The sequence below is a fragment of the Phasianus colchicus genome, chromosome 2 (genome assembly GCF_987193195.1).
Source record: "Phasianus colchicus chromosome 2, bPhaCol1.hap1.1, whole genome shotgun sequence".
NCBI lineage: Eukaryota > Metazoa > Chordata > Aves > Galliformes > Phasianidae > Phasianus > Phasianus colchicus.
The window spans coordinates 59,764,105-59,782,208 of NC_143437.1; the positions used below are offsets into that span (position 1 = coordinate 59,764,105).

An 18,104-nucleotide genomic window follows, 5' to 3' on the forward strand; every position below is an offset into this window, starting at 1 on the left:
CCTACGCTTGGCATGTCTGTTTGATACTCTCATGCCAGACCAGCCCCAGGGCCCCAGCCTGGCAGCAGGTGATGTTCCCAGCACGCCTCCAGCAACACTGGGGCTGAGGCTGCACCCACAGGCGGTCCGTGCTCTCGCACAAGCTATGGAGCCCAGAGCGTGTGTCCCTGAGCTGCGGTGGCACCACTGGGGCCTTGCGGCAGCTGCTCACAAACCGTTCATAGAATCATAGAATGATAGAATGGCCTGGGTTGAAAAGGACCTCAAAGATCATCTAGTTTCAACCCTCCTGCCATGGGCAGTATCACCAACCACTAGACCAGGCTGCCCAGAGCCACATCCAGCCACATCCAGAACTGACAGGCTGAGATGATGCTGCTTTGGGTCGTGTGCTGTCAGGGTTTTATGGTTGGGCTTCAGAGGCTGTATCTTGGCTTTTGTGTTCCTCAGGAAAGGAGCAGGGTTTGACTCGAGGAAAGTAAATAAGGACTTTTAAAGACATGTTTATTTATGGGCGGGCTTTCATGCATGCATCTGACAGCACTCCACATAAAATATAATTAAAACAAGCATCATGCTGAATATGATTCAGAAAATAAAAATGTCTTTAAATACAGTTAACTGCCAGCGGCTCAACATACCTCATTCCTCTGGGGAAGGAGGAACAGAGACACAAAGCTATGTGACTACAGAAGGCATGAGATGAGGGTATTTTTAGGGGAAGCACAACTTGGGGAAGTAACTGACTCCTGACAAGGGTCTACTGCAAGAAATGCTTCTGAAGCCTCCCAGCATGGAGGATGGCCAAGCCTCTAGGGTAGCTGTCAGACCAATGGGGAAGTCAGGAACATCAGTGCTGCTATTCCAAACTTTTCCTTAATCCTGAAAATCCACAATTTTCTATGTTTTCTGCCTATTTTTTTCTTCCATTTCCATTCAGGCCTGCAGAAGGCAACCTCCAAAACAGAGACGTGAGAGGTTTCTTCCCTCCAGCCTTGTCATACCATCTTGCCACCAAATCTGAATGGCAGAAGCTGCTTTCAGCTCTGAAAGACTGCTTTTTCTTTCTTCAGTCTGCATGAAAAAGAAAACGCAATTCCATTATTGCTCTCGATGCCACAAAAGGCAATATCAAAATCCTGAGAGAATATTAGTGAAGTCAGGATGACTTTTCATTTAACTGTAGAATTTATAGAGAAGATATTACCCTTAAGAAAATCTCGTTGAAAATTACAGGTTTCTCTAGTCAAAGTGATAGATTTATAAGTATAATAGTGATTTTTTTACATTCATACTTATTGTCAGAAATGCTGGATACCTTACCTGCACAATTTTAATTATACTGCTATAGCTTATGTATTCCATATAAAGAAAACTGCATAAGAAAGAGTGATCCATGTTCTTATCCTTTCACTTAAGTTTTGTTTCCTAAGAGATCAGATACAAATCTTAGTTTCTTTGATCTTATGCTCTGTATTGGAATTTATTTATAAATGTCTAATATGGTGCATGGGTCCTCTAGACAGATATTCTTTTTGCTCTGGATGCATCTAAATAGACAAATAAATGATATAGACAGAACGAAGGAAGCCAATATAAAGCTGTGTATTGGAGTGTTATATGATACAGGTACTAAATGAAGGAGTTTATTCTGAGATTCATCTTCCCATTGCACCCTGAGATAACACATAGCAAACAGGGAAATTAGAAGTTAGCCTTTGAGCAGGATTTTCTCTGCTAAATTGACTGGAATTTCGCCAGTGAGTTTAGAAGGGATGGGTCTGAAACACTATTTGCCTTACCTGCACAGGACCTGTCAGTTCATTTGACCTAGGCAATGCATTTACTAAGATGTTTCCACTAATATAAGTGAAACCTCAAAGCTCATAATATTAAACAGACTTTGAGTGGTCACAAGTTGATGTACGTATGTGTGTTTTTGGAGAAAGTTTTTCACACAAAGGGTGGAACAGGTTGCCCAAGGAGGTTGTGGATGCCCCATCCCTGGAGGCATTCAAGGCCAGGCTGGATGTGGCAGCCTCGTCTAGACATTGGTGACTCTGCTCATAGCAGGGGGTTGAAGCTAGATGATCATTGTGGTCCTTTTCAACCCAGGCCATTCTATGATTTTATAATTCTGTGTATATATACCACTGGCTAAGGTACTAGGACATCGCTGAGGTGTTAGCTGGTTAACATGCCTGAATGGGCTTGAAAAGGGAAGAAGCAAGGTAGTGCAGAAGAACTGGGGAGGTGCAAGGTGTTATGAAGATGTGTACAAGTATTTGGATCTGTGTAGAGAACAGAGGTTCGCTTTCAACTTGCTACATTTGAGCAAATTCCCAAGAATTTTTACATTTTGTCCATTTTGCCTAGCAGTTTGGTGGTCCAAACAGAGAAGATAAAATGACAGAGAGAGATTTGCAATCAAAAACATGGAGTTGGATGTCCTTTATAACCCTTCCTAGTACAACTTTGTCACCTGGAAGAACTGATACTGTGCCTTATGGTAAGATAAACTTGAGAGAAGAGCTTTGTGACCAGCGTGAGAACCACAGGTGCAAAATCTTAAAATGCTGTATAAATCGACTCTGACATCTCAAACTGCTCATTTTAAGGTGAAATCTAAATCTAAAAGCAGAATTGTAAAAATTATATTTTGTCTCTCATGGATAAAAATATATATTTTATGTTCCTTACTGTTCACTAAATATCTCAGCCCTGTCTAAGTGCGTGACTGTATTTTCCCATGCACCGGGAGGAAATGGAGCGTCTCATTGCCCTGCAGCTGTGACTCCCCCCGCAGTGAATAGGTGATGACAGATGGGACATTGGTTTTGGAATTCACATGATTTCTGAAATCCCATGTGCTTGTTGGTGGGCATGGCAGTGTTTATTCTCATCATTTTACACCCAGATTTTCCCTCTGCTGGTTTATCTTAGAGAAGAAAAAGACAATTACTATGTGTGTATGTATATATTACTATTACTTGAAACAAAGCTTAGATATTTCCTGCTCTTTTTCCACTCCTGCCTCCCAATACAGCCCAACCCAGCCCACCCCGGGGAAATACTTCTCATTCTGAGGGGGTGCATTGTGTGGGTACTGGCAAGTGCTCAGGGTTACGCTAAGAGGGAGGCAGCAGCTGAGTCAGAAGCACTGCGGTAGCACTGGGCTGGGGGCAGTCAGCAAAGAAAGAGCAGAGGGACAGTTCTGCTTCTGGCTGCTAATGAGCTTTCTGGTGGCAGCAACATTCTCATCAGGCTATTTGTTTTTACAGGCTGCCCTTTGTTGACTTTAGACTTGTTTTCCTTGCCATGCAATACAAATATTCTCAGGCGTTAAGCTTTCCTTGCCCTGCCTGCCTTCTTTTCGTCTGGGACCATGTAGGAGCTAAATTTAAACTTGATTGATAGTGTTTAATTCAGAAAGGGTCAGAGTGCTATTTTCTTCTTAAATGTTCTCTGGTTTGCTTCTTCCTTTAACTATCATGTCTCTAAAGTACTGTACTCAGTCCTGCTTTCCATTGAAACCTTTTCTGCTTTTCTTGCTGATGTCAGATATTTGCTCTTTATTATGTGGAACTTCATGCCACTTTGTCTGCTGCTATAAGGAAAAGACAAGGCCTTCATCACACCTAATTTAGATGTATGAAAATTAGATGTCCATCTTGGGAAGCGCTTTCATGACGCTTTGTCAGCATGTGATATAGGAGTGGCCACAGAAACGTCTGTACTATTTGGGAATGAATGCATGAATTATCTGATATTCCTTCTCCTACACATATGATGATGATTAACGTGTAAGTAATGCCATGGCATGAAGAGTTCTTCCCTCTTTAAGTCCTCTTCCACATCCAGTTGGAGGGTCAGAACAATTTGGAGGGATCTAATTCAGAGGGTCTATTTACTAATTTTTGATGTGCATCTATTCTGACTATCTAGTCTGCCTTGTAGCATAAGCAAACCTTTTTCTTCAACAAGAACAGCTTCAGAATTGTGTCACATGAAGTACCATCTCCTTTTGTTTGCTCCAAATCTGGATTTTACTTCCTTTCATGTGATGTTTCCTGCTTCATATATTGAAAGAAACAGTAAAAAAGTTAATCCCCAAGCATTTTCTTCAGTGCATTCATTGTTTTGCAGACATCACTCTGTTGTCTCTTTTCCCAGTCTAGAATCCCAGTCTTTCCCAATCTAGAATCTTCAGTTCCTGAATAGTCTGAAGACTATTCTGAAATGCTATTTAATTTCTCTGAATGATCATCACTTAGTCTTATGGACTTAGTCTTGTGGAGAGCATTTAGGAGTTATTCCCCCTATCTATACCAGACCTGAAACTGCCTATCTCGTTTCTGACTATGGGAGAAACTGGGTGACTTAGGAATTAGTGTGGGTGACTTATGGTGAGATTGCTATAGTTAGATTAGTTTCACTCTGAAATAATCCAGTGCTGTTTCCTCAATCAGTTTGGAAAAGCGGTGATGTAAGATAAAGAAAAACACTAAAACATATTATCACGTGTAAAAGTATGTGAAATAAAAGCTCTGATGAAGCCAGTGCTTACTGGGAGATTAGCTGCAGAAGTCATTTGACAGCAGTGACTGTTTTTTATCAGCTTCACTTGATACAAATATGCTTGAATATATCGGTGTTAGATTTGTATCAGCTGGAGTTGTCTGGATCATTTGACATATTTCTCTCCCTTCCTGCTTTTCTTTTAAGGTCTGCAGCTTTTCCCTCACCCTCATACTTCAGTAAGCAGGGAGGAGGTTCAGTAAAGATATTTTTTACTCTCACTTTCCTTTTTCTTACCTGACTGATCCAAGGTGGTGTGAGATCTCCCAAGATTGCTGTTGTCAGTAAAGGGAAGTAGGAAGATGTGTAACAGGAGATAGTGAAGGAGGGACTGTGGCTTTGGCAAAAGTTTGCTCATAAAATGGGCTAAGCCAGTCATGAAATCACCCTTGATTTACAAACACAATTATCTTTTAATGTTACCATTGTAGTTAATGCTCTATTCCCATTTCTTTGTTTATGCTTCTCGCTGGGAGAATAATTTATATTTTCATTGTCTTTCTCTGTAGAGAAAAGACAAGAAACTTCTTTTTAAAAATGCGTTAAAACATAGTAGACCCTTCACACCCTACTGAAAATCAGTTGCTGTTAAATTACAATAACCTTACCTTAAATCTCAGTTACTGTAATACATTCACAGTCAAAGTGAAGTTGTCTAAACTGCCAGTCTGAGGACCAGTGTTCCCTTTGTGCAGATTTCATGGCTACAGAAGAAAATCTGAGTTTAGCATTGAAAGACAGTTGTAGTCCATCTTTGCAGTCCTACAAGCGTATGTGTATGCCTGATAGAGCAGAGATGGCGTACATGTGGGGTCCTAGCAAAAAGCAGTTGAGTTGTGGTTACTGTGCTCCTACAGGATACACTAGCCTCTTTAGTGGAACATTAGGAAGGAACATTTTTACTAATACATTTTTGTTTTTGAGAAACATCATGATGCTTATAAAAGGCTAAGTCCGACAAATGTGGGAAATTCAAAATGAAGACTTGGGTCATGACACTGTATGAATTTTACTTTTTCCAGAGCAACTTCAGCAGAAGAAGAAAAATTACATTCCTCCTTTGAGTGTGTTTCCTTTAGTTTCTCAACCACGATGTCTTTTAAATGAAGGCTTTTATGTATCAAGGTCACAAGTGCCTGAGCTTCCAGAAAGTCCTTCAAATAAAAAGCGATTGTTCAGGGGCTTAAATCGGACTCTGTAATTTACAGCTTTCAGACTGTCCCCTTACATCCTGTTTAATGTGTCTTTCACAAATTAAACACAGCTTATGCCAAAGATCTGAAATGATGAGAAATCATTCTCCCCCCTCCTTTATCACTACCAGCTTCAATTCTGTAGTTAAATCGGGAATTACTGCACATTTGCAACACAACTAATTATGAACAACAGATAAATTCCCATTTTGCCCATCTTGATGATTTATTGCTATGGTTAGTTAATTTATGTTATTTGAGATTTTATAATTTATACATGAAGTGAGTCCCTGTACCGGTGCAATCAGGACATGGCCCAGCATCATCTGGTGTAAAAGGCAGCACTCTGTGAATGTTAGTAGCTTATGAAACAGATTGTTGTAGTATTTCTTCTGTTGCTCTTTCATACTCTATAGGAGGCTTTACTCAGTGTATTTCTCTTTTCCCCCCTCTTCCTCCCTCCCTCTATCTTTTTCACATTCATGCACCAAAATATCCCACAAAATATTACAGCTATGCACACTACCACAGATGCCAGGGCAGCATGTCAAATACTTTGTTTTCACAATGAGAGTGCAAAAAAACTGCTGTGTCTTCTTCTGTTTCTGTGTCTACCAGCATTTTCAGAGTTGTCATTTCGCCAGACCTCGCTAGCCGGTAACAGAACAACCAGCTGGAACTGAAACATCCCAGCCATGGATAAGACAAATTTTGTAATAACTACGAGGAACAGAAAGAAAATACCTGGCAAAAATATCTCTTTCATTGAGTAGAAGGACAAGGTGTCCTTTTAAGCCTCAAAAAGCCCCAAACTTAACAAGTTAGGTCTTGATTCTCTCAGTTTCATCCTGGGTACTAGACGAGCAGAACTAACAAAAGCAAAACAACAAAAAACTCTTCTAAGTCTCTTTCAGTACATAGCAACTGCCTGAGGGATATTCTTGTCTATTATGTGCTTTTCTCATAGGATGTTTCTGGTAAACAGTTTGCCTTAAAAATGTCTGTCACTATTATCCCTGTATTTACAGGGAATTCTATTATTTTGAATGCACAAAATGCCCCACTGAGACTGCCATGTAATCAATACAAGACTGCCTGATGGTGCTCTGAAAAACACTCCTTGAGAATCATTGAGTATAGCGATTTCTTGAACTTGCCCCCCATAGTAGAGTACAATTGCCTGAATTTTTCTAATAGAGAAGTCTCTTGTAAAAAAGTCCCCTACAAAAGTAGCCTGGTGAGCTCCTGAAGGACAAAAACCTCTGTATAGCCTTTTCTCTTTAAAAATCTCTTTTTTTCCTTTTTTTTTTCTCTTGTGGTTTTAGTCAGTAAGATGTGTGCCCATTTCTTACTCTTCATCATATGAAAACTCTAAAAATTAAAGTCCAAGCTGCCATTCCTTCCTTAACTGCCAGATATATATTATGGAATTATAGGACAATTTGAGAAGAATATTCTAACACCCTTAAATCTTCCAGCAAGACAATGAGGATCTCTGAAATTCTCACTATAATTTACTTTTATTTATCATAGATGAACAGTGGTTATTGTGAAGGTCAAAGATACCTGGAGTGCAACTTCAGAAATATTACTTGTCAAAGCTAGGAGTTCATTGTCTCCTCTTATTCTGGTGAGATGTTGACTGTCCAGACTACACCTAGGAAAATGAAAGGAACCTGAAACCCCAGGGACACTAACCTCTGTGAAGGAATTATCAAGAATATAAAGAAGAAAAAGCAGAGGCAAAGGAAGCCTGGCTTATGAGAAGGTCTGGAAAAAGTGGTTTGTTTAGTCTGGAACTGACAAAAATGAGGGAGGACTTCATGGCTGTTTTCTAATATGTAAATAGTTCTAAACAAGATAAATTGTTCATCACATCTCCTGTTCTTATGGCAAGAAATAATCAAATTAATATTAAATAGAGAGGCTTTAAACTAGATATTAGGAAAAAGTATTTCTTAATGAAGAAATCCACAATACAAAAGAATCATCTTCTTTATTGACCTTCAAAACTTGATAACTAAACAGTTCCCTTGGCTCACAATTTACTAGTTTCTAGCTGTGCAGTGAGTTGAGGAACATTAAATTATTCCTTTATACAAGGCATTTTGATATTTCTTGGCAAGCCAAAAGGTAAGTAGGGCGGTAGAAAATGGAAGTAGAAAATGGAAGTAGGGTTTCATTCTAGGCAGAAGGCTGGGAAAAACATCAGGACAATCTTTCTGGTTATTAACTAGTGTCCTAGTTAAACAAATGTGGTCATACAATCATAGAATGGTTTGGGTTGGAAGGGACCTTTCAGATCATCCAGTTCCAACCCTCCTGCTACAGGCAGGAATACCTCTCTCTAGACCACATTGTCCCATCCAGCCTGGCCTTCAGTGCCTCCAGGGTGGGGCATTCACAACCTCACTGGGCAACCTGTTCCAGCGTCTCACCACCCTCACAGTAAAGAATTTCTTCCTAATATCAAGTCTAAATCTACCCCCTTCCAGTTTAAAGCCTGATTAGAGGAATTCACAGAATCATAGAATCATAGAATTGTTTGAATTGGAAGGGTCCTTTAAAAGTCATCTATTCCTAATGTTCTTTTTAAATGGGACTGATTCCAGCTCTCATAGACAAAATATTGGGTCATTTTTTTCCCCTTTCCATCACTGTCTTTGATACCCACCTGTCCATACTTTCCTGGCTTGCAGTGGACCATGAAGATGTCTCAAAAGACTCTGCAGTCCCACACCTGACCTGCAATAGCATCCATGAATGCCCTGTAGGGAGACCACCAAGCTTTGCTTCATCAGTTCTCACCATCCCACTGGGGAGAATAAAACACTTCAATTATTTCTTATTCCATAAAGTTGTCTTTACTCTTCAACTTACAGCTGCATTGTTGAGCAATCATGTACATGATTTCTAATAATCCCAGCCAACATCCATTTCCCCAGTCACTTCACATTTGGCTTGGAGCAAGATGTTTGTTGCACAACTCTTCATGTGATCATGATATACACAGTTTACTGAAATACCTGATTCTCCCCTAAAATGTAAAATTCATTGCCTTTTTTTCCCCAAAGACAGCATTCAAACACATTCTGTAGCTTTTTGCCCTTACGTACTACATTTGTTTCATCATTTTAAAATCTTTACCGTGTTGCAGATTTCAGTATGCTTTCTCTATTTAAGTTTTTTTTTGCATATATTTATTTGTTTTCATGGAATCATAGAATTACTAGAGGTCATCTAGTTCCAACCTCACTGCCATGGGCAGGGCTGTCACCCAGTAGATTAGGCTACAGAGGACCCTTTCCATCCTGGCCTTGAATGCATCCAGAGATGGAGTATCCACAGCTTTTCTGGGCAACATGTTCCAGTGTCTCACCACTCTCTGAATAAAAGATTTCCTCCTAATGCTTAATCTAAATCTCTACTCTTTTAGTTTAAAACCATCCCCCATTGTTCTGTCACTATCAGACTGTGTAAAAAGTCTTCTTCATGTTTACCAGCTTCCTTTAGGTATTGGAGGTCCACAATGAAGTTTCCCCTAGTTCTCCAAGGTGGAAAAAGCCAAACCCCTCAACCTTTCCTAATAGGAGAGGTTCTCCAGCCCTCTGATCATTTTCATGGCCCTCCTCTGAAGCTGCTCCAACAGCTCTGCATCTTTCTTATGTTGAAGGCTGCAGATCTGAGCACAGTACTCCAGAGGGGGCATCAGAAGGGCAGAGTAGAGAGGGACAATCACCTCCCTTGTCTTGCTGATCACCTCTCCTTTGATGCAACCTATTATATAGTTGGCCTTCTAGGCTGCAAGTGCACACTGCTGGCTCTTGTCCAGCTTTTCATCCACTAGAACCCCCAAATCCTTCTCTGCAGGGCTCTGCTCCCTCCAAAAAATATCTCCCAGTCTGTATACATATCAGGGATTGCCCCAACTCAAGTGCAACACCTTGAACTTGATCTTGTTGAATATCATTACATTATTGTAATGATATTACACTAGCTTGTCCAGGTCTCTTTTGATGACATCCCTTCCTTCATATCAACTGCAACACTCAGTTTGGTGTCATCCTCAACCTTGATGAGGTACACTCAGTCCCACTGTCTATGTCATTGATAAAGTTGTTGAAGAGCACTGGTCCCAAGACAGACCCGTGGGGGATACCACTCATGACCAGCTCCACCTTCACACAGAGCCATTGACCACAACATTCTTGATATGACCATCTAACGTTAGAGTTGGAAGGGACTTTTAAGATCATCAAGTCAACTTGCCTGCAATGAACAGACATACACAGCTAAATACCCAAACTAAATCTGTCCCCTTTAAGCGTGGAGCCATTTCCCCTTGTCCTATCACCACAGACCCTCCTAAAGAGTCTGTCCTTTTCTTTCCTGTAACTTCCCATTAGATATTGAAAGGCTGCTATCAGGTCACCTCACAGCATTCTCTTCTCCAGAATGAACAGTTCCAGCTCTTTCAGCTTGTCCTTGTAGGAGAGGTGTTCCATCCCTTGGATCATTTTTGTGGCCCTCATCTGGACATGCTCCAAAATTCTGTGTCTCTCCTGTACTGAGGGCTCCACTTCTGGACATAGTACTCCAGGTGAGACTTCATCAGTGCAGAGTAGAGAGGCAGGATCACCTCCCTCAACCTGCTGGCCACACTTCTTTTGATATAGCCCAGGATACTGTTGGCTTTCTGGTCTGCAAAGGCACATTGCTGGCTCATGTCCATCCTCCCATCTACCAGTACCTTCAGGTCTTTTTCATCAGGGCTGTGCTCAATCCTTTCATCCCCCAGCTTGTATTGGTAATGGGGTTGCCTTGATCCAGTTGGAAGATCTTGCTTTTGGATTTGTTGAACCTTATGAGGTTCACTTGGGCCCACTGCTCAGGCCTGTCTAGGTCCGTTGGGATGGCATCCAGTCCCTCTGGTGTGTTGAATGCACCCTACAGCTTGTTGTCATCTGCAAACTTGCTGAGGGTGTGCTCGACCCCACTGTCAATGTCACTGAAGAAGATATTAGAGTATCGGACCCAACACTGACCCTATGGGGCACCACTCATCACTGATCTCCATCCAGTCACTGAGCCATTGACCACCACTGTCTGGACTCAATCCTGCATCCAGTTCTTCATCCATTGAATAGTCCACCCATCAAATCCCCATCTTTCCAATTTGTAGAGAAGAATGTTTTGGGATACCATGTTAAATGCCTTACTGAAGTCCAGATAGATGACATCTCTTGTCTATTGTTGCAGTGACACCATTGCAAAAGGCCACTAGGTTGGTCAAGCAGGATTTTCCCTTGGTGAAGCCATGTTGGTTCTCCTGTATGACCTCCCTGTCTTCCATGTGCCTTAGCATAGCTTCCAGGAGGATCTGCTCCATGGTCTTTCCAGGCACAGATATGAGACTGACAGGTTGGTAGTTCCCAGGGTCATTCTTTTTACCTTTCTTAAAAATGGATATGATGTTACCTTTCTTCCAGTCACCAGTGAACTTATTACCACAACTTTTCAAATATTGTAGAGAGCGGCTTAGCAACTACATCGGCTAATTCCCTCAGGACTCTAGGATGCATTTCATTGGGACCCATAGATTTGTGGATGTTCTGGTTCCTCAGGTGGTCACAAACCTGATCTTTGATTACAGTGGGAGGGACTTTGCTTCCCCTATCCCCTCCTACCAAACAAACATTTGAGGGCTGTGTGGTGAGCAGTTATCAGAGAAGACCAAAGCAAAAAAGTTGTTGAGTACCTTGCCTTCTCCTTTCTGTTGTTACCAGCTTGCCTGTATCACTCACCAGGGGGTATACACTCTCCCAGATTTTCCTTTTCTGTTTGAAATAGTTCAGCCTACAAATCCAAATATTTTCAACTTAGAGATAAGGATGTGATGTAGGACCATATCAAAGGCCTTGCAGAATTTCAAGTAGATGACATCAGTTGCCCTTCCTTTGTCCACTGATGCCATCATTCCATCCTTTCACCCTCCTGTCCCACTTTTGGGGAGAAGGAAAAAAAATGACCCAATTAAGATAAGGAGAGAGAACAAATGTACTACAAATGATATAAGAATGTAAGATTCTTACATTCCCCTCTTACCAAACATAGAAATTATTAGTTGATCTCCAAGAACATAGCTTGGTGCTGGGTTCTGTTTTCTCTGTGGATGTTTCAGTGTGTATGTACGCTGGCCTACAATAATTAACTCTCATACACCCAAACTTAAAACTGTAGTAGCTTGGATCAGGAACTTTTATATTTCTGCTGTTCTTTTTTCTCTTAATATTCAATTGTAATCTGGGATTTGCAGGGATATGGTTACCTGTGGCGTGTGAGGTAATGTGGAGAGAAAACTGGAACATTTTCATTCCTTGCTGTAGCAGAGATTCATGCTCATAAGCAGGGTCTAAAGTGGGAATGCTTGTAGGCAAAGTGCCATGCCACAGACTAGTGTTTAAGACATTGAGAAATCAAAAGAAAAAAAAAAAACATGTTAAGATCTGCAAGTTACTTAAAACTTAACAAAAGAAAACTTTGTATTATGCAAAATACTTAGAAAAACAAACCTTACACAAAAAGGATTTTTGGAATTATTGTCAGTAGCCTCAAATGGCATACTTCCTAAATGTCTTTTGAAAATATATGAGGGAAGATTTATTTAAAGGTGCCTGTAGGGGGAGATGGTTGCCCAGGAGACTGGTAGTAAACATTTCATCTCCAGGTCACCACTAAGCCAGTTCTGCTCACTAATGGGCAAAAGCCTACTGCATTATTGTCATTAGGAAAGTCCATAAATCATCTGAAAGTCTGTGGAGATGTGAGAATGTCTGTTTCAATAACGTATTTAAATAATTTTCTTATAATCTTATAATACTCAAGTACACATGCAAACATTTTTCTGAATGTTTATATAAATGCTAGTCTAGCAAATCTTGTCATTTTACTTTAAAAGCCCAAACTCATTAATTACATCAACATAGAGTCTCTCTTTCCTTCTTTTTTTCCTCCCCTCCTTCCTTCTTTCTTGTTTTTTCTTCCTTTCTCTCTCTCTCTCTCTTTCTCTTTCTTTCTTTCCATTTCTCTCTTTTTCTTTCATGAACAATTTCAGTTGGTTTGTGAAGTGTCTTAAAGACACCAAACTTTATAAGAACTCTTTATCATCTGTTTTCTTTTAAAGTATAGCACATCACTGGAATTTTGGAGAAAAATAAAATGACATCTGGGACAATTTTTCCTCTAGAAAAACAATAATAAACAAGGCATTAAAAATGTTTTGCAGCAGCCACTGTCTGAAATATATTGTAGCAAACCATGATATGCTAGAAAGCAACTTGATCAGATTCTACTCAGGGTGATGTTTTCTTTAATCCACTGGAGAAGAGAACAAAGCTTAAATGATTTTGTTTAATAGCAAACAGACAATAATATCAATAGTACTTCCCATTTAACTTATGGCAACCATTAATATGTGCTGTGTGCATACCCAACAAAGATACATTTTCCCAGTTTGGTGGGTTTCATCCTTTGAAGCATGTCTCTACCAAAAAACAGATTTCAATTTCCTTCAGGGACCACAAAATACCCAGTTCTTTTCCCCTCCTTCACTGTGGTTAGAAGTTTATTTTTCAGTTGTGGTAAGTGCTTTGCACCATATTTATCTGCATGTTGTTTGTTTTAGGAATGGAGCATAGAACATGCTTATTTTCAACATAGTCTTCTACCAGGGGAAAGGCTAACAAGCAAGAGGCTGCACAGAAATAGTTTAATGAAATTATTATGCCCAGCCATACTGGTTGAATCAGAAAGTCTGCGAGAGTCTCTAGACTATAGCTGAGGAGTGTCTCCTGCAAGAAATATGTTACTGCCGACTTGAACACAGGCCCAGCCAGCAGTGGGGCTGGGTGGCCTTTGGTTTGTAAACCCAGACAAGTCATTTCACTTTCCAAAGTCTTGTCCACATAAGGGATATTTTCAGTATATTTTCCCACTTTGCATCTTATGGCAACCTTACAGTTTCTCAGGACTGAGATGCAAACATGGCTCTCACAGTCTTCTATATTGCTACAATGGCAAATTAACATTGACAGCTGGTGAAAGTGTGAGGTCTCATGGAAAGTATGCAAGCCTTCCATGAAGCAAAGTTTTGGAACTATGAGGGATGTTGCATTATGTAATTTCTTACATAATTTGTTACATTATGTAATTTGATTGTGCGCTGATTCTACTACTAGTGATTTCAGTCATGTAGTTTTTCAGATTTCACATTTCAAGGAGATTTGCAAAGCTGAAGAGAGTTTGGCCTTTTATTTTGGAGGACATCACCACTGGTGATGGTGGAAGTCATCATTGTGTAATGAGATTAAAAGATTTGCAGCATCCTTTCTTCTATTCTTTCTGAGGCAAAGAAGGAAAGGGATGGTTAAACCAACATCAAAATGCTTGCTAAATATGTTTGCATGTGCGTGAGTGCATGCACATTTTTCCCATTACAAACTCAGGGCTGACTATGTTTTTTTTCCTTAAGACCATCTGTATGAAAGGAGAACAAGTATTCTAAGACATCTCTAAATAAAGTTTCAGCAATTTGAGAAGGCTGATTTTAATTCATTATGGCTTTTTTTTTAATGTTGGTAATATTTGTTTAGCACAAACACTCTACAAGGAGTTGAAAGCAGGAAAGCAAGAGACTTTGAAATTTCTGATACTTCCCAGGTAAAATTCATGAGGAGAAATACACATGCTTTCTGTGCTTATGTAGAAAATACATTTTGCGTGTTTCTTGATTTGTCATGATTCCTTATGTATTCATCATTTGAATTTGCTCTTTGAGATTCTGACCTATATTTTCTACTTGAACTATTGGATATTTTGGAGCTGTGATGATCCTGATCATAGTCTCACTACAGTGTCACTCATATCTTCTGCTATTATCATGACAAAATCAGAATAAAATGAATATATCTATCCTTCAATCCTGTTGCAACATCACTTTTACATGGCACTACTTCTAAATCTTGTCCTTTTTTTTCAAAGTCATTTTCCACTTCTACTTTACTTTTGCCCCTGCTTGATTATCTTACCTAAGCAATGGCAAGAGACCATTTGCCTTTTGCCTTTTGCAGCTTCACATGCATGCATCTACCTCTTACAGGGCTTCATTAGGCCAAGTGTCACCAGCAGGTTGAAGGAGATGATTCTTCTCTGTTGAGAACCTGTGAGACACTTGGAGTGCTGGATCTAGTTCTGGGTTCCCCAGTAAAAGAGAGACACGGAGCTTCGCAGTGAGTCTAGCAAAGGATACCAAGGACTGGAGCACAGGTTTGTGAAAAAGCTGAGAGAGCTGGAACTATTCAGTGTTAAGAGGAGAAGGCTTGGCTGGGTGCCTACTACTGCTCATAACTACTTTGAAAAGATGTAGCATACTTTGGACTGATGTAGGACAAGAAGCAACGGATGCAAGTTGCAAGAAGGAAAACTCCAGTTAGAAAGTATGTTTTCCCCCACAGAGTGCAGCCAAACACTGGAGTAAGTGCCTGGGAAAGACATAGAATCTCCACTTTTGGAGATACTCAAAACTCAATTAGACAAGTTCCCCTCCAACCATTGTATCACTTTTGTTTGAATTATGAATATGAAAACATGGATTGCAGTATTGTTTTTTTCTCTGATTACTGTGGTCATTTTATCAACAGATGATGAATAAATTTTGCCTTGTTGTCTGTAAACACATCTTTTCTGCATGTCTGTCTCTGAGTGTATTAGCAAATGCTAACACTAGATAATGTGTGTTACTGAACTCTGAGAAAAATAATACATATCAATAATTATTACAGTGTTTATTTATTTTTGGAGCTAGATTTTGACGTATGCTTTCACATAAGCAAAAGAAATAATGAATTTGGAAAAAAAAATCCAAAAATTTGGCAGGAAGTAGGAGGAAAGTAGAAGGGGAAAGTCTCAGCTTTAATTTGAATTTGTACATAGTGGATTCAAAAAGAAAACATGTATCTGCAACAGACAACAGAACTTATATTACAAAGTATAATCATGTTCTTTGTGCAAGCTTCAGAATTTTGTTGTTGATTTCTCTTTCACTACAGAAAAAAGCAAAGCTTAGAAATATGGTTTTTTTCACTTCTGATTTTAGTGAGTAAGACTTAGGAAATATCATAAAATCATATCCAACATCAAATCTTCCACATTCGGAGTTGCCTTTTCACATAAAGAAATGTAGCATAAAAAATTTCCATAATTTCATAGTTAAAAGGAAAATAGGGCATGAGATGTATCTCACCAGTTTGCTGTGGTTCTCAGCAGCTATACGGAATTACTGCTTGAAACAAAGAATAATAAAGCGGGGAATAAAACACAAGGGATATACATGTAGTACAGAATTATTTGAATCTTGGGAAAGTGTGGTATTTTTTTGTCAATAAATGTAGCATACCATTAAGATAAAGTAATGTCAGAGAAAAAATTGGCCTATTTTGTATTTTGAACATTATTGATCTAAATCATGCTACATCTCTGACTTGAGAGAGAGGCTGAGATCTGACTACACAACACATGCCTCTAGGAGTTAAAATAATATGACTGAGGAAATGCTTTCTATTATTTGTTATAGAATAAATTGATATCAACTTCTAGGACTTCTGGAAATTTGCCTTTTTTACATCCATTCATTTTTGTGTTTTTCTTTGTTTTTTGTTTGTTTTTTGTTCTTTGGGTTTTGGGGTGTTTTTTTTTTTGCACAAGACATTTAGGATTGATGACGCTGAGGCAAAATTTCTGTGTATATTAAATAATGTTTATGTAATTTCATTCTGGTTTTTCATGAGAAGGTGAATTTGGCCCATTGAAAATGGCATAGCTGGGAAATAGTTTGTCCATAGCTGGGAAATTTATGGATTTCATTAGTTGTTGGCACATGTATATTTTTTAAATAAAATATGCTATTTAATTAAATAAAAAATTGGAGGAAGCCTGAACTGCAAATAAAAATTATTAAAGGGGTGGGAAAACAAATGGACATGAGTTGACACAGTTGCTCTATTTTTTTTTTTTTTTTAAATTAATTTTTAACTAATCTGTAATCCAATACTTTTGACTGCATTGTTTTGGTTTGGTTTGGGTGTGGTTTTTTTTTCCGTATGTGGCATGTATGCATTCATACTCTTATTAGTCTGCATAGAAATGTCAAATTTAAAGCTGAAAGAATGGAGTTTCAGTGTCTCTCTTAAAGCTAACAAAAGCCATATTCCATAGTCTTTCATCTAAATCCCTGTTTAAGCAGCAGTGAGAAGTACTAAGGGTTGCAACACATGACTGAAGTAAATATCATTATTTGTAATTAAACTGAATCAAATCAAACAGCTTTTACAGACCTTGTAAAATGCTTTTTTACTGAGACAATTCCCACTGATACTAATGAAAGCCTTAACTGAGTATAGACTGAATTAATAATAAGAAATATCTAGAGTTAAGCCAGAAGTTTCATTACTGTAAGCCTATAATGTAATCTATTTTAGGGCCGTTTCCAAGGTTTTAAAACCTGCATTTAAAATACACACTTTTTCATGTTGGAGGGAGTTTAGGAAAGTATCATACTAAACTGTGGTATTTCTTATCTTTAGTGCTTCATTCTTTACCAGGAATTATTGAATCTGATGAGCTTCATAGCCTCTTCCAACCCCGGATTTTCTGTGATTTTTTCTTTCACTTTGGTTCATGTGAACTTGTACCTCTGCACCTCCTCTTTGGCATAAAGATTAAAACAAATTCAACTGCCAGTGTGAAGCTTAACTAAACTGCATGGAACAGTCATATAGCAAGGTTCCTGTTTACTGCTTTTCCCCCAGCTTTTCTCACTGCTTAGCACAGGGTACTCACCAGCATTACAAGCGAAGTTTGTTAGAGCCCACCTTGGGTGTGGGCTGATTCCTAGCAGCATGCTGCAGGCTGTGGTGCACGATTTACACAGGAAGCTTGGCAGGAACACTGCGCTTCCCTTCAGGGACATTTTTTGAGAGAAACATTGCTGACCTGCCCTGCAAGGAGTGCTTGTTCCGCAGGACAGAAATCTACAGAGAACAGTTGTCTGTGCCAGGCATGATGAGGCTGTCCCATGCTATGCTGCAAAATTACATTAAATGGCAACTTGGTTTTCAAGCAGTACAGATTTGGGATATAATCTAGCCTTTATTTGTACACAAAATCCCAGCTTGGTAAAAGACCAGCTGGGGCATAAGCAGGGTGGTTACTGCTCAGGAAGATGGTATGTAGCAACCAGCAGGGAACTTGTCAGCTACTACTGACTCTGAATGATGT

At 39.4% G+C, this 18,104-nt stretch overlaps 1 long non-coding RNA gene across 2 annotated transcripts in view; it reads right to left on the reverse strand.

The window, feature by feature from the left end:
• Positions 1-526: 526 nt before the first annotated feature.
• The window catches only part of LOC149919059 (uncharacterized), a 34,290-nt gene continuing 16,712 nt past the window's right edge, over positions 527-18,104 (reverse strand). The window contains exons 3-5 of one of the 2 annotated variants that reach the window (XR_016464748.1): positions 12,100-12,224; positions 8,446-8,586; positions 527-1,074 (exon numbers count right to left, since the gene is read on the reverse strand). This is a non-coding gene — a long non-coding RNA (uncharacterized LOC149919059). Of the gene's footprint in view, positions 1,075-7,318; positions 7,429-8,445; positions 8,587-12,099; positions 12,225-18,104 lie in introns of those variants that run through there. The other variant, XR_016464747.1, reaches the window with a different exon arrangement.